We start from the raw sequence: 22,432 nt of genomic DNA, 5'->3' as shown, positions 1-22,432 counted from the left end.
GGGGTATAGAAGATGCATCCAACGCCATTTTCTTCAGTTTTTCTTGCCCCAGATGTCAGGTGCCCCCAAGTAGGTAGGCAATACATATTGCTAATAAAACACATAAAAAATAAAAGCAATACCTTCAGTTACAAGCAAATACACCACAAAGTTTGTATAGGATAGAAAGGTATAGATAAGTCCAGCTAGGATGGAGGGAGGGTAAAGTACAGTTTTGTACCTACCATAAATGTAGATGTCCGAACTGGATAGCATCTGCAGCCATAACAACTGGGTTGTCCTGTCGTCAGGCAGCCCTTCGGTCGGCCGGATTCCAAAGTCCGGGTCCGGCTTCGGCTGATGTCGCACTTCACCCGACGTCATCTCTGCTGGTCTTCGGGTATAAAGGCATCAGCCGACGCCATTTTCTTCAGTGTTTCTTGCCCCAGATGCCAGTTGCCCTCTTGGAAAGCTAAATTTTGGGTAAAAATGCCAATGTTCCCCAAAGGATAGAAGGCAAATACAAAAAATAAGCATGTATGCACATATATACAAACAAATACACCCTAAAAGACTCCCCCCCACCAGCTAGCTATTAGGAGGGTAAATACCCTAGGAGTACCACAGAGGGGAAGGAGGGAGGGTAATCCTGACTGCAGATGCTATCCAATTCGGACATCTACATTTATGGTAGGTACAAAACTGTACTATGTCCTTCATGGATGCATCTGCAGTCATAACAACTGGGTAGAATACCATAGCCAACTAGGGGAGGAGGAAGAATAGATTATGGTGTGGTTAGCATCCCTTGCAGTACAGCAGTGGCAAACCCTGCTCGGGATCTGGAATACAGAGGTAAATTATAATGCTTGGCAAATGTATGCACGGAGGTCCAAGTAGCCGCCTCAATAATGTCCTTGGTTGCCACTCCTCGTAAGAAGGCTGTGGTAGTGGCTGTTGCTCTTGTAGAATGAGGTCGTATGTTCTGTGGAATTGGTTTTCCATGGAAGGAGTAACAGAATCGTATGCAATTTCCTATCCATTTGGAGATTGTCTGTTTGGAAATTGCTTTTCCTTCCCTTCCTGTTGCATAGGCTACAAAAAGCTGGTCAGTTTTTCTGTTACTTTTGTTCTGTCCAGGTAGTAGCGTAGCTGTCTGTGTACATCCAAGGTATGCAGCATTCTTTCCCTCTGTTTTGTGGGTTGGGAAGAAGGTAGGTAGGTGGATTGCCTGGTTTAAGGACACTCTGGATACCACCTTAGGCATAAATGTAGGATTAGTCCTCATGGACACTCTGTCTTGGTGGAAGATTAGGAAGGGTTGTACTGCCATTAGGGCCTGAAGTTCAGAAACCCTCCTTGCTGAGGTTATTGCCAGTAGGAAAGCAGTTTTCCATGAAAGATGCTGTAGGTCTGCTGTTGCTGCTGGTTCAAAAGGTGCAGTGTCAACTTTTCTAGCACAAAGTTCAAATCCCAAGCTGGCAGTGGTGGTTTCCTAGGAGGTTTTACATTCTTGATCCCTCTGAGGAACTGCCTGAGTAGAGGATGTGAGAAGACAGGTGGATCAAAGCTGTATTCTGCTGAAATAGCTGATGCATGTATCTTGATGGAGGAATAGGACAGGCCTGTATGTAGAAGCTCTGCCAAGTACTCCAGAATGTTAGCCATATCTATATTCGACACATCCTTCCCTCTTTCAGCACTCCAAATGACAAACCTTTTCCATTTCCCTGCATAGTTTCTTCTTGTTGAAGGTCTGCGGGCTTCAAGGATAATGTCTTTAACCCTTTGGGAGAGATCTGGAATAGTTGCTGCTATGTGATGTGCCATGCAGTCAGCTGCAACGTTTTTAGGTTTTGAGGCATGATGCTGTAGTTGTTCTGAGTTAACATCAAAGGCATCAGGGGTATTGACCACATTTTGTCCCGAGACATGCTCCTCAGCAATGGGTACCAGTGTTGTCTTGGCCAGTTTGGAGCTATCAGGATTATCCTTGGACGTTCCTCCTTGATTTTTAGTAATACCTTGTGTATCAAGGGAAGAGGTGGGAATGCATATGCTGTCAGGCCTTTCCAGCTGAAGGAGAGCGAATCCACTTTCGATGCAAGTGGATGGAATGTCCTTGTGCAGAATTTTTTGAGCTGGTGGTTGAGGGGGGAAGCGAATAGATCTATCTGTGGCATTCCCCATTTCTTTGCGATGGTCTTGAAGATGTCCGGGTGTAGCATCCATTCGTGAGCATCCGAGGTGGTTCTGCTTAACATGTCTGCTAGAGTGTTCTCCTTTCCCGGTACAAACATTGCCTGTAACTGGATGTTGTAGCTGAGTGCCAGGTTCCAAAGGTCCAAAGTCATTCTGCATAGGGGGTATGAATGAGTGCCTCCCTGTTTGTTGATGTACCACATGACTGTGGTGTTGTCTGTCCTTATCATCAAATGGCCTTCTTTGAGAAATGGTCTGAATTTTGGATTGCCAGTTTTACTGCCAGCATTTCTTTTAGGTTGATGTGCAGGTGAAGCTGGTCCTCGCCCACAATCCTTGCACGCATTTGTCCAGCATGTGAGCCCCCATCCTAGGTCTGAGGCGTCTGTTGTGATGGTTTGGCTTGCTTGATATTTGTGAAAGGGTAAGCCTGGGTTTGACTGGCATGCTTGAGCCCACCATAGGAACTCCTGTTTTAGGCATGGAATTAGTGGAATTTCTGCTTCTAGGCTGTGCCTGTGTTGGGACCATAAATTCTTTAGGTACCACTGTAGTTTTCTCATATGTAGTCTGGCATGTGGAACCAAGATTATGCATGATGCCATGAAGCCCAAGGCCTGCAGAACTTTTCTTGCTGTTAGTTTGTTGTGGTTTGTTAGTGCCAAGAAGTAAAGAGGGAGATCTTTTTGTTTTTCTGCAGTTAGGAATGCCATTTGATTTACTGTGTCCAATTCCGCGCCCAAGAATGTCCTTGTTTGGGATGGAATCAGCCTTGATTTTTGCAAATTGACTGTGTATCCCAGTGCTTGTAGCAAGTAAATGACCCTTTGTAAATCTGTTGTCAGCTTGCTTTTTTTGTCCGCTTGTAGCAGGCAGTCTTCCATGTATGGATAAATTTGGATCCCCTGTAGTCTGCAGTGGCGATTACTGATGCCAGGCATTTTGTGAATACTCTGGGCAGTAGATAAGCCAAAGGGCAATGCTGAGAATTGATAGTGCTCTGATCCTGCAAGAAATCTGAGGTATCTTCTGCAAATTGGTCGAATGGGGACGTGCAGGTATGCCTCCTTGAGATCTAGAGTTACCAGCCAACACTCCTTGCCCAGCATGGGAAGAAGTTGCTGTAGGGTCAGCATCTTGAATTTTGGGACAATGATGTATGTGTTTAAGGTGGACAGATCGAGAATAGGTCTCCAACTTTTTTCCTTTCTTGGAACTAGGAATAGTCTTGAGTAGAATCCTTTGCCTTGTTCTGTTATTGGTACTCTTTCCACAGCTCTCATCTTTGTTAATTGCATTATCTGCTGTAGAGCTTCTGTTTTTTGATTTGGAGGTAGGTTTGGCATTCCTCTTTGACTGGTATAGTGTGGAAGTGGAACCGGTAACCTTGGTCTATGGTTTGCAAAATCCACTTGTCTTTTGTGATATAGTGCCAGTTATTTGAAAATAAGGTTAATTTTCCGCCTAAGGGTGCTGCTATTTGTTCCCTGGTAGGCGGAGTTAGAATCAAGTCACTGTGATTGCCCTGTTGTAGTGGTAGTGGCTGTGCCTGTGGCTCTGTTATTACCTTGCCACTGTCGTCCTCTGTAGGCACCCCTCTAGATTGATTTCTGCCTCTGGAACGTCTATTCCTGCCCCTTTGGGATCTTGTGGAGTCAGGAAAGGACCAATTTTGGCAGGCCAGTTCCTGCTAAACCTTGGGGCTGAACCTGCAAGAAATCTTTAACCGCTTGTACAGATTTTGCCTTTTCTTCCATTTTCTTCATTACCTGCTGGGCAGGTGTACCAAACAAACTGGTCTTATCCATAGGAGCATCTAATAACTTAGCTTTAACATGATCCGTAAAACTTGTTCCTTCAACCATGCATGTCTTCTTATCACTGTGCCAGTCATGGCTGATCTAAATGAAGCCTCCAGTGCATCATAGCCACATTTTAAGGAATGGTTACTAACCTGTTGTATGTTATTTACCATTTCTAATAGATTTTTCTTATCTATGGAGTCATCAGAGGATAGCTTTTTAGTTAACTGATCAAGCATAAACTCTTGGTATTGTATCATGTGAAACTGACAGTTTAAAGCTCTAGCTGAGAGAGTAGCAGAGGTGTAAACCTTTTTGCCCCATCTGTCTAAAGACCTGGCTTCCCTTTCAGAAGGGATAGGGTTTTTTGCTGTGGTTGAGGCTACTGCCTTAGGGCCCTGGGATATGGTTTCGGGGTCCGTAAGAGGGGCCTTGTATAGGTGATGATGAGTGTCTGGCACCCTGTAAAATCTATCTGGTTTTGCAGGTGCTGGAGGTAAAGAATCTGGTGCAGTGCAAACATCATTAAATGCATCGTCCACAACAGAGAGGATAGGAGGTATAGCTAAGGGCCTGTGTTGTGGTAGGTGCAGAAAAGTCCTAAGTCTTTTTCTGGAGTCTGAAAAATCCTGTTCCTGCCATTGGAATTGTTCTCTCATGGCATGTAAGGTTTCCCCAAAGGAGAATTCTTCTGGTGGGGAAGCAGCTGGAATGGATTCTTCAGCATCTGAGTCCTCAAAATTGGAAAAAGGAGCCTCTGGCTGGTCTGTAATATCTGAGTCTTCCGCAGAATCATCAGAGGACACAGGCTCGAGGGGCTCTGCTCTAGGTCTCTTTTCTGGGGCTGAGAGGCCCTGTCTGGGTGAGATTGAGATCCCCTAATTAAGGATATTAAATCTTCTGCCAGAGTAAGCATTTGTGAACTAGAAGTGGGCCTGGTTGAGGGGGTTTAACAGGCACTGACTTAGTAGATTTGGCTGCTTTAGCCCTGGCGAAGGCCTTAATAGACATGGCTGCAGGAGGCCTAGCAGCACCACGTGCTGGGGTAGAGACATCCAAAGGGATGGTGTCTGATAAGTCACTAGTAACCACTGTAGTAGGTAAAATTTCTGAGGCCGATTCAAGTAAGGTAACCGGAACCTCAGTAGTAGTCATTGATTCGGCTGTACTCTGATCAGTTTTCTCGGTTTCGGCCGAAACAGAGACACTCGCAGTTTGCTTAACCATGGTTTCGGCCGAAACCGCGGACCGCGAGTGTCGGTCTTTTTCTTTGCGTTTTTTAACAATTTGGGTAGTCGGAGGATCCGACGGCATAATGTACGCAAATTCAGAGCCGAAAAACTGTTCAGCAAACTCCGACCGACGTCTAAGCGTTCGTCGGTTGAAAGAAGCACAGGAACAGGCTGCTACGTCGTGGTCTGGGCCTAAACAAGGCAAACAGTAAGAGTGGAAATCTTTATGAGGTATTTGTTTCCCACAAGTTAAACAGTTATTGACTTTTTCTGACATCGGCTGAGGCAAGAAAGAGTCCCCAACGGGGTACTTAGCTTTAGAAGTCTTGAGAGTATTCGGTAGTAGTAATCTCTGGATCTGACCGACCGGCACTTGCGAACAGCTTCTGCTTCGGGCGCCACGCGGCAAGAAAGACTGAAGAAAATGGCGTCGGCTGATGCCTTTATACCCGAAGACCAGCAGAGATGACGTTGGGTGAAGTGCGACATCAGCCGAAGCCAGACCCGGACTTTGGAATCCGGCCGACCGAAGGGCTGCCTGACGACAGGACAACCCAGTTGTTATGACTGCAGATGCATCCATGAAGGACATCCTGGACTGCAGCAGTGTGAACACTCGAAAATCTACATTTATGGTAGGTACAAAACTGTACTACGTTCGTGTTACACTGCTGCAGTCATTACACTTGGGTAGAATCCCAAAGCTAAGGTTGGGTGGCTGGTCTATAAAGAGTTAGGATTAGCTATGAGGCCCTGCAGAACTGCAGTGGCAAATCCTGCTCTGGATTTAGAGTAAAGAGGCAAGTAGTAATGCTTGGTAAAGGTGTGCACTGAACTCCAAGTTGCAGCCTCCAAAATTTCCTTGGTTGGTACTCCTCTGAGAAAGGCTGTTGAAGTGGCTGTTGCTCTGGTAGAATGTGGCCTAATGTTATTAGGGGCTGATTTTCCATGCTGTGTGTAGCAGTAACGAATACAGTGTCCTATCCATTTGGAAATAGTCTGCTTTGAAATAGCCTTGCCTGTGATGCTGCAGCATACGCTACAAACAGTTGCTCAGTTTTCCTGAAAGCTTTTGTTTTGTCCAAGTAGAAGCGTAGCTGTCTGTGTATGTCCAAAGAGTGCAGAAATTTCTCCCCTTTATTCTGGGTGTTTGGATAGAAAGTTGGCAAATGGATGGTTTGGTTAAGAGTCACACTAGATACCACCTTTGGCATGAAGATAGGGTTTGTCCTTAAAGAAACCCTGTCCTGATGAAATATTATAAAAGGTTCCACTGCCATTAATGCCAGTAGCTCTGGGACTCTTCGTGCTGAAGTTACTGCCAGGAGCAGAGCTGTTTTCCATGATAAAAATTTTAGATCGGCTGTATTGGCTGGCTCAAAAGGTGGCAAGGTCAATTTTTCCAAAACAAAATTGAGGTCCCATGTTGGTGCTCTCCTGGGCGGTCTTATGTTTTTAGCCCCTCTGAGGTACTGCTTTAGCAAGGGACGAGAAAATAAATGAGGATCTGAGTTGTAATGAACTGAAATGGCAGAGGCATGGATCTTAATTGATGAGAAGGATAGGCCTTTGTCCATCATCTCAGTTAAGTATTGTAAAATCTGAGGAATGTTTGGGACAAGAGGGTCAACATAATCTCTTCCATTTTTCTGAGTAAGATTTCCTGGTGCTAGGCCTCCTGGCCTCCAAAATGACATCCATAACAGCTTTAGAGAGAGGTGTTGCCTGTTTGACTAATGAATCTGCCATGCAGCCAGGTTTAGGGTTTTGAGCTGACCGTGCAGGATCTGATTGTTTTGTTGAGTCAGGTGGTGTGAAATTTGAGGCAAAATCCATGGTGGGCCTTGAGCTAAGTTCTTTAAGATTGCTCCAGACTGGCCACGCCAGCACTGGTACCCAATCAGAATCATCTGTGGTTTTTCTTGTATGGCTTTTAGGAGAACCTTTGAAAGGAGAGGCAGTGGTGGGAAGGCATAAACTTTTAGGCTTTTCCAGCTAAACAAAAGAGCATCCACTTTCCATGCTTGTGTGTGTTAAGTCCTTGTGCAGAATTTTTGTAGTTGGGAATTCAGTGGGGAAACAAAAAGATCTATGTCTGGGCACCCCCATTTTTGAGTTACCGTGCTGAAGATTTGTGGATTCAATTTCCATTCGTGAGGGTCCATGATATTTCTGCTGAGATAGTCTGCCAGAGTATTTTTCTTTCCTGGCAGGAATTGTGCTTGCAGATGAACTTGATAAGTTAGAGCTGTGTTCCACAAGGTCATGGCTTGCCTGCATAGGGGATAAGAATGAGTGCCCCTTTGCTTGTTTATGTACCACATTACTGTGGTGCTGTCTGTCTTTAATAATAATTGTCCTGGATGCAGAAGGTCCTTGAAAGCTGTTAGGGCATTTTGAACAGCCAACATCTCTTTTTGATTGATGTGAAGATGCATTTGGTCTGTGGTCCACTTGCCCTGAATACATTTTCCTGCCATGTGTGCTCCCCAGGCGTAATCCGAAGCATCTGTTAGAGTCTGCCTGGCTGTGGGTAGAGTGAAAGGCTGACCCTTGTTGAGGTGACATGCCTGTGCCCACCATCGAAACTCCTGTTGTAGGCAGGGAATTATTGGTATTACTGTTTCTAAACTGTGAGAGTGTTGAGTCCAAACACTTTTTAGGTACCATTGTAATTTCCTCATATGCAGTCTGGTATATGGAATTAGTAGTATGCAGGATGCCATGAATCCCAGGGCCTGCAGAATACCATTGTAATTTCCTCATATGCAGTCTGGTATATGGAATTAGTAGTATGCAGGATGCCATGAATCCCAGGGCCTGCAGAATTTTTCTTGCAGGGAGATGGGACTTTTTTTGCCAGTAATTGAAAATATTGAGTCAGTAGTTCTTGTTTGTCTGGCGTGAGATAAGCCATCTGGGCTGTTGTATCCAAGCTGGCACCCAGGAATATTATCCGTTGTGAGGGCACTAGTTTTGACTTCTTTTCGTTAACTGTGTACCCTAGAGAAATTAGCAGCCTTTTTACAAATGCCAGATGCTTTAGAAGAATGTCCTTTTTCTCTGCTTGAATGAGACAGTCGTCCAGGTATGGATATATCTGAATTCCTTTTTGTCTGCAAAATGCAATTACTGGTGCCAGGCACTTTGTAAAGACCCTGGGCGCAGTAGATAAGCCAAAGGGCAGTGCAGAGAATTGGTAGTGCATTGTACCCGCTTTGTATCGGAGGTATCTTCTGCAATCTTGTCTGATAGGGACATGCAGGTATGCCTCTGAGGTCCAGAGTAACAAGCCAAGCCTTCTTGCCCAGCATGGGAAGAAGCTGCTGTAGTGTCAACATTTTGAATTTCGGAACATCCAGGTAAGTATTTAGAGTTGAAAGGTCTAGTATGGGTCTCCAGGCTTTGTCCTTTCTGGGGACCAGTTAGAGTCTTGAGTAGAATCCTTGTCCCTGCTGTGGTACTTTCTGAATAGCTCTCATGTCCATGAGATTTGTTTTTGAGCCTCTGCCCATTGATTTTTGTGGCAGGTTTGGCATTCCCTTTAGCCTTGGTAAAGTGTGAAAGTGGAACCTGTATCCTTGACACAATATTCAGAACCCATTTGTCTTGGGTGATTGTTTGCCAATTTTGAGAAAAAAGTGCTAGTTTCCACCCTAAGGGGGTTGCCAAAAGGGAAGTGCTTGGCATACGAAGGGGGGAGTCATTGGGACCATTTCCTGTAAGGTTGAGACTTGTCCTCACCTCCTTTTGGGGTTGAGGTACCCTCACTGTCATTGTCTGCAAGAGCCTTGGGGTTGAGGTCTGCCTCTTGGGCATCTGTATCTGCATCTCTGTGGCCTGTCTGACACTGGAAAGGACCAATTCTTTGTAGGCCAATTTCTGCTAAATCGAGGTGGCTGTACCCGTAAGAAATCTTTGACTGTTTGCATAGATTTAGCTTTATCCTCCATTTTCTTTAACACCTCTTCTGCCTTAACACCAAACAAGGTATCATGCTGTAAGAGAGCATCCAATAATTTTGCCTTAACATGGTCAGGTAAACTCTGTTCTTTTAACCAAGCATGTCTTCGAATCTCAGAACCTGTAACTGTGGCTCTACAAGAGGCCTCTAAAGAATCAAAACCATATTGCAGAGTATGTTTTCCCACCTGTTCAACTGCATGCAATAAATCCTGCATTTCTTTATGGTCAGGAGTTTCTGAGCTTGTAAGCATTTTCTGTTTTAACTGAGCCATTAAATATTGTTGGTACTTAAGCATGTGAAACTGGCAATTTAAAGCCCTTACAGCTAAAGTTGCAGAAGTGTAAACTTTCTTCCCCCATCTATCCAATGCTTTAGAATCTCTGTCAGAGGGGACTGGATTTTTTTGCAATGGAAGCCTTAACCCCTTTGGGACCCTGGGAAATGGTTTCTGGGTCAGCAGAAGGGTTTTTATAAAGAAACTTGAGAGTCGGGGACTCTAATACCTATCTGGCTTGGCTGGAGCAGAGGGCGAAGAATCAGGAGATAAGCTGGATTCAGAGAACACATCATCCACAATATCTAACACAGGCGGAATAGCAAGGGGCCTGTGCTGAGGCAATAAAAGGAAGTCCCTGAGCCTTTTCTTGGATTCTGAATAATCCTGACTTTCCCAATGGAAATGCTCCCTCATGGTATGTAAAGATTCCCCAAAGGAGTAATCCTCAGGAGGAGAGGCTGAAGGGATAGATTCTTCAGCATCAGAGTCCTCATAGGGGGGTAGAGAGTATCCCTGGTCTGAAGAGGAATTAGAGGAAATGGAAACCTGATCAGAGGAATCATAGTCTGTATCCTGCCTAGGCCTTTTCTCAGGATGGGGATGGGAACCCCTGATTAGTGTAATGAGGTCTTCGGCCATTTTGAGCATCTGTTTCTTAGGCATGGAGGACTGTCCTGGAGAATGTTGTACTTGCTTCTTTGTCTTTAATGGTGTTTTTGTCTTGGCTGTTACTTTAATGGTAAGTTGTGAAGGTCTGAAAACACCCTCAGAAGCAGATGCCTGCTCAGCGGCTCCGGACACATCTGAGGGATTAGATTCCGTAGGCCCAATACCTTGAGTTTCCAGAGGCCTAGTTGTCTCCACGTGGGAGACAGAGGCGGCCTGAGGTAGCAGGTGTCAGGGGCTGCAAAAGTGCCTCACTGAGAACCGGCGACTGGCCTAGAAGAGGCTTCGTCGGTTTTGGACCTCGGATGCTTGTCTTTATCATTGTCTCTGCGTTTTTTATGAATAGCGGTCGTTGGTTGATCCGACGGCATTGTATAATTGAACCTTCGGCCAAAGTAGTGCAAAGCAAAATCAAAACGTCGTTTTATAGTGTGTTTGTTAAATCTAGCACAAAACCGACAACTAGTGACGTTGTGATCAGGGCCTAGGTATGGAATACAGTAAGAGTACAAGTCCTTATGAGGTATTTGCTTCCCACAAGAAATACAATTAACATTTTCGGACATCGGTCTGAGGCAAGAAAAAAGTTTCCCCAACGAGGTACTTAGCTTTATTGAAGACTTCGGATTTGAAATTCGACTTCGAAAATCTTAGGAGTCGGCCGACCGGCACTTGCCAACTGCTTTTGTTTCGGGCACCGCACAGCAAGAATAACTGGAGAAAATGGCCTCGGATGCATCTTATATACCCCTGGCGCACTGACGTCAGGGAAGAAGCGACAGCAACAGATGCCAGACCAAGACTTTGGAACTCTGACCGACTGCGGGACCGCCTGACAACAGGATAACAGACTGCGGGACCGCCTGACGGCAGGATAACCCAAGTGTAATGACTGCAGCAGTGTAACACGAACATCGTATGTTCTTTTAACCAAGCATGCATTCTAATGACAGAGCCTGTAACTGCTGCTCTGCAGGAGGCCTCTAGAGAATCAAAACCACATTGCAAAGTATGCTTTCCCACTTGTTCAGCTGCATGCAATAAATCCTGTATTTCTTTAAAATTAGGAGGATCTGATTCTGGAAGCATTTTTTGTTTTAACCGAGACAGTAAAAATTGCTGATATTTTAGCATGTGAAACTGGCAATTTAAGGCTCTCATTGCTAAAGTTGCAGACGTATATACTTTCTTTCCCCATCTGTCTAATGCTCTGGAATCTCTGTCAGAGGGAACTGGATTCTTGGCTGATGAGGCCTTAACTCCTTTGGGTCCCTGAGAAATAGTTTCAGGGTCAGCTACAGTGCTTTTATACAGAAATTTGTGTGAGTCAGGGACTCTGTAGTATCTGTCAGGTTTAACAGGGGCTGGAGGTAAGAAATCAGGACTTGAGCTGGATTCAGTATACACATCATCCACAATATCTAACACTGGCGGAATAGCAAGGGGTCTGTGTTGAGGTAATAGAATCCAAGAAAAGGCTCAGAGACTTCCTTTTGAGTAACCCTGGCCTTCCCAGTGGAAATGCTCCCTCATGGTATGTAGGGTTCACCCAAAGGAGGAGTCCTAAGGCGGTGAGGCTGATGGAATTGATTCCTCAGCATCAGAATCCTCATAAGGGGGTAAAGAGTATCCTAGGTCTGAGGATGAATCAGAAGAGATGGACACCTGGTCGGATGAGTCATAGTCTGCATCCAGTCTAGGTCTTTTATCAGGAGGGGGATGGGACCCCCTGATCAGAGTGATTATGTCTTCGGCCATTTTGAGCATTTGTTTCTTGGGCATGGAGGACTGCCCTGGTGAATGCTGTATTTGTTTCTTTTATTTTAAAGGAGGCTTAGACTTAGCTGAGGGTTTAATGCTCAACTAAGTAGGTCTGAAGCTGTGGGTTGCTCAGCTACTCCGGATCCCTCTGAAAGGTTAGTCTCGGTAGGCTGAATAACTTGTGCATCCGAAGGCCCAGCCATCTCCACGTGGGAGTCAGAGGTGGCCTGTGGTTCTACAGAAGCGGCAGTCAGGGGCTGTGAAAGCGCCTCGCTGAAAAACGGAGAACCAGCGGCGGGCCTAGAAGAGGCTTCGTCGTCAGTTTTGGGCCTCGGATGCCTATCCTTGTCTTTGCGCTTTGTGTATTCCAGTCGTCGGAAGTTCCGATGGCATGGTATAATTGAATTTTCTACCAAAATAATGTCTGGCAAAATCAGACGTTTAATAGTGCGCTTGTTAAACCTAGCACAAAACCGGCAACCAGTGACGTCGTGGTCTGGGCCTAGGCATGGGATGCAACAGGAATGGAAATCCTTAGGAGGCATTTGCTTCCCACAAGAAATACAGTTATTAACTTTTACTGACATCAGTCTGAGGCAAGAAAAAGTTTCCCTAACGGGGTACTTAGCTTTGTAGAAGACTTCGGTTCTGGATTTGAAATGAAAATCTCAGGAGACGGACGACCGGCACTTGCAAACTGCTTTTGCTTCGGGCACTGCGAGGCAAGAAAGACTGAAGAAAATGGCGTCAGCTGCATCTTATATACCCCTGTTGCACTGATGTCAGGCAGGAGGCGACAGCAACCGACGCCGGACCAAGACTTTGGAACTCAGGCCGACGGGGGAACCGCCTGACGGCAGGATAACCCAAGTGTAATGACTGCAGCAGTGTAACACGAACATCAGAAATAGACAGCCAAATGATAAGACAGAACTGGTAAGAGCCAGAAAGCCTTACTAATACCAAAACTCCTTGCAAATGGGAATAAGCATCTTTTAGGGACAATGCTGCCATGAAGCTGTATGAGGGTATGAAAGATGATTAGGTTTAAAGTGGTTATTCCTTATACACAAACACTGGACTAAATGTTAAAAATAACATTCAGAAGTGGTACATTCTGATTGTTATAAGGAATAACCTCGAAGATGTTAACACTTCTACAATATTAAAGTCTCCAAAATAGCCATTATTCTACCCTCATTTAGTGACCACTCCCAAAATACTTTCCAGATTATCCACCAGTCTAGTTACCCTTCAGGCACAGAATCACCACAAATGCTGAAAATCTCAAAAAACGCCTAGTATCAACCAACTGGTCTCCCATTACCAAATTACAGAAACACAGCTCAGCTGCCACAGCTCTTCCACATACTCACCTTCAACTTCTCCTCATACACAGTGCCTTTTCAAATAAAACAAAGGCCCTTCGCTACCCACTGAACAGAAAGATCTAAGCAGACCTGAGAGACAATGCATGGCCTTCATGGAAACAAAACCCCTCACCAGAAAATCATGCACCTTTACTTCTCCATGTTGTTGTTGTGTCTTTCGGCTTTTCCCGGTTAGGAGTCGCCACAGCGGAACTCCGGTCCGCTAATGATTGGCAGTAGATTTTTACGTGCAGAGTTGCCGGCCCTGACGCACAACCTTCAGCGAAGGTATGCCCATTCACGCATGTCTCCACACACAAGACGCTCAAGCTGAGAATCTAACAAAACAACGTCTTATTGTGAGGCGACAATGCTACCGCAGTACCTTTACTTCTCCATGTAACCTATTTAAAAAAGTCACATGCAGACACAAGCCCATTTCAAACACCAACAGGCTCTGCTAGCCAAATTCAAACACTTCTGGCAGAAGTTAATGTTTTAAAAGGTCTAAAAATCCACAAATCCTAATTCTTCCACTATCACCACCCAGACCTCTGATTGCAGCCTCTCAACTTCAAACTTTCTCAAGGCCTTCTGCCACTTCCCTAGTACCAAACACTCTACCCCAGCCAACTCACCCAGCCCCCCCACACCTTTTATCCCTCTCTTCTACTTTAAGAAAATCACTCAGAAAAACCTTGAGCACCTACTGAACAGCAACCCCCTGAATGCAGACCCTGGTGCAAATAACCTACTCCCCTGGCTCAGGAGTTTGCAAAGATTTCCTCACCACACTTCTCCACATTTATAAATCATCTGGCTAATACAAAATACAATGCTAAACCTGGGGAGACTGCTAGTCAACCCCCTTCCCAAACAGTCTCAGCGAAATAATGCCTACAACTTTTACCCTATATCTCCCATCTTACCTAAACTTTGAAAATACCTGACAAAATAATCTAAAATGAAAATGTCCAATTAAATCAAACAGGACCTTCTCATTCAAACAGCATGGATTCTGGGCTAACCAGAGCACAATGACAACATACATTCACATACCGATGAGACACTCCTCAACATGGTTAAAAGGAATCCTTTCAGGGGCACACTTCACTGACCTAACCAAAGCTTTCGATACCTCCCTCCTCATTCTTTACTCCCCACAAAAAAAAATGGACCTGGTTCTAACACTGTCTTGTTCCACAATTCAAATGGGTATTTCATAGTCAAAAAGGCTCACCCAGACTCTACTACACTTTGCTGTGAGGGAAAGGTTAGTTTGCTTTTTATCTGTTTTATTACTTTATTGCCTTTTTCTATTTTGAATACTGTGATTTATTTTATTTACCTTGTGTTTTACTTGCATTCTGCTTTTAACTGTATATTAAAACTTGAAAAAAGTCCACAGCTCTATCTCTTGAGTCAGGCAGAATTTTTTCCCACCCTGCCACCCGGTTACTGAAGTGTTCTTAAACACCACAGTCTTTTCTAGTTGCCTTCCCCTCACTTCCTCTCCGTTTTTACTGGCTTGTGTGAGTAATCACTCCCTTTCAGCTATTTAAATTTATTGGCCATCCTACTGTAGTCCATAGTACCAGAATACAAAAGTGACCACCCCCTTTCAATCTATCTTGCTGTTTTAAAAGTAGTGACTCGCCATGAAAACACAACTTTTTAGACAGGTAAAAAGTTACCTACTTTCACATCTAACTCTTCTAGTGCACACTGCAGTATTTAGGATAAACCATTTTTTTTTCATCTTACCTTTAAGCTTCCCTGTGACTAGAACTTGCTTTAAAACCTGCTGGAAAGCACTAGGAAGTCAAACTGATACAATCACTCAACTCTCCTTATTAATAAAGAGAAATTAATTGTAGGCACTAGACTATAATTGCAACGTACCTTGCTAAGTTAAGGGGAAACAGCTCTTATACTTCACAAAAAACAGCACCAAACCAGGCATGTCCAAGGGTCAGCATTCGGTGATTTCACCTGTCCACCTGGTGAATCTGTGCATACTGGGGCAATGTATCAATTGCCTCATGTACACAGACAACCCTTTCCTCCTACCACCCAACACTACAACCTGCGAGAGATGCACTTACATAGCCAAATTGGAAGCAAAGCTCTATCCACCCAAGATTGTGCTAGACGGTCAAGAGGAAAAGGTTAACACCCGCACTACATCTCAAGCAACACATAGCCCTTTCTAAACCCACACATAGCAACACTAAACCCACATATGTGGAGGCCCTTAACATTAACCTGCCCAAGCAACAAGGACCTCCTAAGCTGAAACGCAAACAAACACCAATCACAACCAAAGTGTCACAGAGCTCACAAAACCAGTGCGCCACCCAACAACAGCCCCTAAGGCAAGACAACGTACCCAACACTTTAGGTGACTCTATAGTCAAGCACACTGAAGTCCCACTATAGTCAAGCACACTGAAGTCCCACTCACCAGGCTGAACAAGGAGAAAATTAGTCAGCTGCCTGTCTGGTGCCAGGATCCGCCACATAACGCATGCACTCAAGTCACTCCACAAGTATAAATAGGACTCTGTCATTGTCCATGTTGGAGTGAATGACTTGAGACATACCTCCCTGGACTACATGAAGAGAAACATGGAAGAGCTCTCGGATCATGTGGCCCAGGCAGATATGACCCTAGCCCCGAGTGGCATCCTGCCTTCATCCAGAATGATACCACAGTAAAAGGACAAAATGATTGACTTCAACAACTGACTAAGCTTCTGGTGTCATTCAAAGGGGATACAGTATCTGTCTGCCTGGGATGACATGATCTGCAGACCACAATGCTTTGGTAGAGATGGTATGCACCTATCGCCCCTGGGATTCAGGTTACTGGCCAAGGCTCTTGCCATCCCTATAGTGCCTTTTTTAGGCAAAGTTCAAAGGACAAAACCACCACTGTAACAGGTACAAGCATGCAAAATCTGAACGTAATGCTACTCAATGCTAAAAGTCTAAACCTCAAAATGCACTCTCGAGGCACTCCTAAAAATGGAGAACATCGATATCTGTGCAGTAACAGGGACCTGGTTCAAGACTCCAGAGAGCACCCCTGCAATACCAGGCTACAACTCTTACCACACTTTTCGGCCACCAAACCAGGACCGAAACACTAAAGGTGGGGAAGTGCCCATATTCACCAAGGATATTCACACAACACCAGGCTAGTTCCCCAACACAGTCTGAAATTCTCCAGGCGCAACTAACACTACGTAAGACTGCAATCGAAATTGTAGCTTGCTACAGATCCCCCACCATGCCCCAAGATTCTCACTACACCTTTCTAAACATACTGGAAAATATTAAGATACAACCAAACACCCTAACACTGGGTGATTTCAACTATCCTGCCACTAACTGGGAAAACTTCTAGTGTAGCAACACCTTTGCCCAGCGGTTCTTGGAATTCATAAATTCCAACGCCCTGGATCAACTAATCCTTAGTCCGACCAGGGGGTCCAATATCCTAGACCTGTTCATTACCAACATGGGAAATCGATGCGCCACACCTATGGTCACCCCTCGTTGGTCAGGTCTGACCATAAGCTAATCACCCTTGACATCCACATCCCACCCCCACCCCCAGTAGGGAAACCTCAGTAAAAACCTTCTCCAAAGCCAGCTTCATACTACTCAAGTCAGAAGTGACAAACTTCATGACACCCATGCAGACGGGAATTGAAAGTTCGACTGCTAAATCCTACACTAAGGCACTGTAAGTGCCATCCACAATAGAACCAAGACGTTCTCCTCAAAAAAAAGGAAGCCAATCTGGTGGGTCCCTTGCCATAAATAAACTTTACAACAAAAGGAAGAAACTGTTGCAGAAAAGAGGAAAATCCCAGGATGCAAAAACTCCCTTACCAGCCTCAGTAACAAGCAGAGATCCCTCATAAAATCCTCCAAAGCTAGTTAATAAATAAAATTGCCAAAGATTCCAAAGACAACCACAAGGCATTCTATAGCTATGTGAAGAATCTAAATGGCAATGCTCAGATCTGCTCTGAGCTACAACAGAATGGCATTAAATATACTGATCCCAAGGATATTGCCAATATCCTGGCAGATCGATTCAGTGCAAACTTCACCCCCCTCTCACCCCCTTAAAGGGCCCATCTCAATACAGAAATATTGCCAAATTCCGGTAATAATGGCCACACAGGTGAACAACGCACTTCCAAAGCTAAGAATACAGCAGCCATGGGAACAGACTATATCCTAGGCTGTGTACTACATGAACTACAAAATGAACTGGCAACTCACCTAAGTGTCATGTTTAATCATAGCCTCACCTTGGGCTTCATGCCCACCGAGTGGCGCACAGCTACAGTTATCCCACTCTACAAGGGGGAATCCACCTTGGATCCCGGGAACTACCGCCCCATCAGTCTGACGAGCCTGATCTGCAAGGCCATGGAACGTACTATCATGGAACTTATAAACAAAGACATTGACAACCTTCAAACACTGGACCCCATGCAGTATGGGTTCGTGAAGGGCCGATCTTGTCTCCTGAACTTGATTGACTTATTCTAATCAGTCTCCAGAGCTGTGGAAGTACAGTTTTGTACCTACCATAAATGTAGATGTTCGAGTGCTAATACAGCTGCAGTCATAATAGATGGGTTCTCCTGCCGTCAGGCGGGTCCTCGGTCGGACGAAATCCAAAATCTAGGTCCGGCGTCGGTTGTCGTCACTTCTTCCCTGACGTCAGTGCGACAGGGGTATAAAAGAACCAGCCGACGCCATTTTCTTCAGTCTTTCTTGCCCCAGATGTCAGGTGCCCCCAGAAGGAAGGCAATACATAAAATAATGTAATAATGCAATGCAATATAATCAAAAAACAGTAGTTGCAAGCAAATACACCATAAAAGAATACCCCTAGAGGGGAAGGTGGGAGGGAAACCTGGACTGCAGCTGTATTAGCACTCGAACATCTACATTTATGGTAAGTACAAAACTGTACTATGTTCATCGTGCATACAGCTGCAGTCAAAACAGATGGGTAGAATCCCAAAGCTAAGAAAGGGGTGGTAGGCACTAGGTGGAGCAAGGAGGAGCCAAAATGCCCTGCAATACTGCAGTGGCAAAGCCTGCTCTAGACTTGGAGTATAATGGTAGGTTGTAGTGCTTAGAGAAGGTATGCACAAAACTCCAAGTGGCTACTTCTAAAATATCCTTGGTAGGAACTCCTCTGAGGAAGGCTGCAGAGGTGGCTGTGGCCCTGGTGGAATGTGTTCTAATGCCTGTAGGTACAGTTTTGCCATGAAAGGAATAGCAAGTGTATGCAGTGGGCTATCCATTTTGAGATTGTCTGTTTGGATATCGACTTTCCTTGAGCTCCTACCGTATAGGCCACAAAAAGCTGTTCTGATTTTCTGAATTGCTTTGTTCTGTCCAAATAACGCAGTTGTCTGTGGATGTCCAAGGAATGCAGTAGTCTCTCCCCTTTGTTTTGAGGATTAGGATAAAAAGTAGGTAAATGTATGGCCTGATTTAAAGCTACCCTGGATACCACTTTAGGCATAAAGGATGGGTTGGTACGTAATGAAACTCTGTCCTGATGGAAGATGATGAAAGGCTGGACAGCCATAAGAGCCTGTAGTTCTGAAACTCTACGAGCTGAATTGATAGCCAGAAGGAAAGCTGTTTTCCAGGACAAATATTGTAAATCTGATGAGGTAGCTGGTTCAAAAGGGGGCAAAGTCAGTTTTTCCAGAATGAAATTAAGATCCCAAGCAGGTATTGGTTGTTTTCTTGGAGGTCTTAAATTCTTAGCCCCTCTGAGGAACTGTCTTAATAGAGGGTGAGAGAATAAAGGTGGATCAGTGTTGTATTCTGCAGAGATGGCTGAGGCATGGATTTTGATGGGGGAGAAAGTACAGTTTTGTACCTACCATAAATGTAGATGTCCGAACTGGATAGCATCTGCAGTCATAACAAGTGGGTTGTCCTGTCGTCAGGCAGCCCTTCAGTCGGCCGGATTCCAAAGTCCGGGTCCGGCTTCGGCTGATGTCGCACTCCACCCGACGTCATCTCTGTTGGACTTCGGGTATAAAGGCATCAGCCGACGCCATTTTCCTCAGTGTTTCTTGCCCCAGATGCCAGTAGCCCTCTTGCAGGCTAAAATTTGGATAGATGCCAATGTTTCCAAATAGATAGAGGTAAACACAACAATAAGCATGTATGTACATATACACAAACAAATACACCATAAAAGACTCCCCCCCAACAGCTAGCTATTAGAAGGGTAAACACCCTAGGAGTACCACAGAGGGATGGAGGAGGGTAATCCTGACTGCAGATGCTATCCAGTTCGGACATCTACATTTATGGTAGGTACAAAACTGTACTATGTCCTTCATGGATGCATCTGCAGTCATAACAACTGGGTAGAATACCATAGCCAACTAGGGAGGAGGATAAAAGTAGATTATGGTGTGTTTAGGATCCCTTGCAGTACAGCAGTGGCAAACCCTGCTCGGGATCTGGAATATAGAGGCAAATTATAATGCTTGGCAAATGTATGCACGGAGGTCCAAGTAGCCGCCTCAATAATGTCTTTGGTTGCCACTCCTCGTAAGAAGGCTGTGGTAGTGGCTGTTGCCCTTGTAGAATGAGGTCTTATGTTCTGTGGGATTGGTTTTCCATGGAAGGAGTAACAGAATCGTATGCAATTTCCTATCCATTTGGAGATTGTCTGTTTGGAAATAGCTTTTCCTTCCCTTCCTGTTGCATAGGCTACAAAAGTTGGTCAGTCTTTCTGCTATTTTTTGTTCTGTCCAAGTAGTAGCGTAGCTGTCTATGTACATCCAAGGTATGCAGTATTCTTTCCCCTCTGTTTTGTGGGTTGGGAAAGAAGGTAGGTAGGTGGATTGTCTGGTTTAAAGACACTCTGGATACCACCTTAGGCATAAATGTAGGATTAGTCCTCATGGACACTATCTTGGTGGAAGATTAGGAAGGGTTGCACTGCCATTAAGGCCTGTAGTTCTGAAACCCTCCTTGCTGAAGTAATTGCCAGTAGGAAAGCAGTTTTCCATGACAGGTGTTGTAGGTCTGCTGTTGCTGCTGGTTCAAAGGGTGCTAGTGTCAACTTTTCTAGCACAAAGTTTAAATCCCAAGCTGGTAATGGTGGTTTCCTTGGAGGCTTTACATTCTTGATTCCTCTGAGGAATTGCCTGAGCAAAGGGTGCGAAAAAACAGGTGTATCAAAGCTGTATTCTGCTGAAATAGCTGATGCATGTATCTTGATGGAGGAGTAGGACAGGCCTGAATGAAGAAGTTCGCCAGATACTCCAGAATGTTAGGCATATCTATGTTTGACACATCTTTTCCTCTTTCCGTACTCCAGATGACAAACCTTTTCCATTTTTCAGCATAGTTCCTTCTTGTTGAAGGTCTGCGTGCTTCAAGAATAATGTCTTTAACTCTTTGGGAAAGTTCTGGAATAGCTGCTGTTATGTGATGTTCCATGCAGCCAGTTGCAAGGTTTTTAGGTTTGGATGTATGATGCTGTAGTTGTTCTGCGTTAACATCAAAGGCATCAGGGAATTGTCCACATATTGTTCCGAGACATGCTCCTCAGTAGTGGGTACCAGTGTTGTCTTGGCCAGTTTGGAGCTATCAGTATTATCCTTGGACGTTCTTCCTTGATTTTCAGTAGTACCTTGTGTATCAAAGGAAGAGGGAAATGCATATGCTGTTAGGCCTTTCCAGTTGAAAGAGAGTGAATCCACTTTCCATGCTAATGGGTGGAATGTCCTTGTGCAGAATTTTTTGAGCTGGTGATTGAGAGGTGATGCGAATAGGTCTATCTGTGGCATTCCCCATTTCTTTGAGATGGTCTTGAAGATGTCCGGGTGAAGCTTCCATTCGTGGGCATCCGAAGTGGTTCTGCTTAATATGTCTGCTAGGGTATTGTCTTTCCCTGGTACAAATATTGCCTGTAACTGGATGTTGTAGCTGAGTACCACGGTCCACAGCTCCAAGGTCATTCTGCATAGGGGGTATGAATGAGTGCCTCCCTGTTTGTTGATGTACCACATGACTGTGGTGTTGTCTGTCCTTATCATCAACTGGCCCTCTGAGAAATGGTTTGAACTTTTGGATTGCCAGTTTTACTGCCAGCATTTCTTTTAGGTTGATGTGCAGTTGAAGTTGATCCTGTGTCCACAATCCTTGCACGCATTTGTCCAGCATGTGGGCCCCCCATCCTAGGTCTGAGGCGTCTGTTGTGATGGTCTGGCTTGCTTGACATCTGCGAAAGGGTAGGCCTGGGTTTGACTGGCATGCCTGAGCCCACCATAGGAACTCCTGTTTTAAGCATGGAATTAGTGGGATTTCTGTTTCTAGACTGTGTCTGTGTTGGGACCACAATTTCTTTAGGTACCACTGTAGTTTTCTCATATGTAGTCTGGCAAATGGAACCAAGATTATGCATGATGCCATGAAGCCCAAGGCCTGCAGTACTTTTCTTGCTGTTAACTTGTTCAGTTTTGTTAGTGCCAAGAAGTATAGAGGGAGTTCTTTTTGTTTTTCTGTAGTCAGGAATGCCATTTGTTTTACTGTGTCCAATTCCGCGCCCAAGAATGTCCTTGTTTGGGATGGTATCAGCCTTGACTTTTGTAAATTGACTGTGTATCCCCGTGCTTGTAGCAAGTAAATGACCCTTTGTAAATCTGTTGTCAGCTTGCTTTTGTTGTCCCCTTGTAGCAGGCAGTCGTCCAGGTATGGGTAAATTTGAATTCCCTGAAGTCTGCAATGGCGATTACTGATGCCAGGCATTTTGTGAATACTCTGGGCAGTAGATAAGCCAAAAGGCAATGCTGAGAATTGATAGTGCTCTGATCCTGCAAGAAATCTGAGGTATCTTCTGCAGATTGGTCGAATGGGGACGTGCAGGTATGCCTCCTTGAGATCTAGAGTTACCAGCCAAGACTCCTTGCCCAGCATGGGAAGAAGTTGCTGTAAGGTCAGCATTTTGAATTTTGGGACAATGATGTATGTATTTAAGGTGGACAGGTCGAGAATTGGTCTCCAACTTTTTTCCTTTCTTGGAACTAGGAATAGTCTGGAGTAGAACCCTTTCCTTGCTCTGCTGTTGGCACTCTTTCCACAGCTCTCATGTTTGCTAACTC

At 44.9% G+C, this 22,432-nt stretch overlaps 1 protein-coding gene across 4 annotated transcripts in view; it reads right to left on the bottom strand.

Annotated features, from left to right (window-relative positions):
* PPP1CB (protein phosphatase 1 catalytic subunit beta) overlaps nt 1–22,432 on the bottom strand; it is a 1,120,416-nt gene that overhangs the window by 855,234 nt on the left and 242,750 nt on the right. The window lies entirely within an intron of this gene.

The sequence above is a fragment of the Protopterus annectens genome, chromosome 1.part2 (genome assembly GCF_019279795.1).
Source record: "Protopterus annectens isolate FY-2018-M chromosome 1.part2, PAN1.0, whole genome shotgun sequence".
In the NCBI taxonomy this organism is placed as follows: domain Eukaryota; kingdom Metazoa; phylum Chordata; order Ceratodontiformes; family Protopteridae; genus Protopterus; species Protopterus annectens.
Note: the sequence above shows the minus strand (reverse complement) of the source record. Positions and strands in the feature narration are given on the sequence as shown.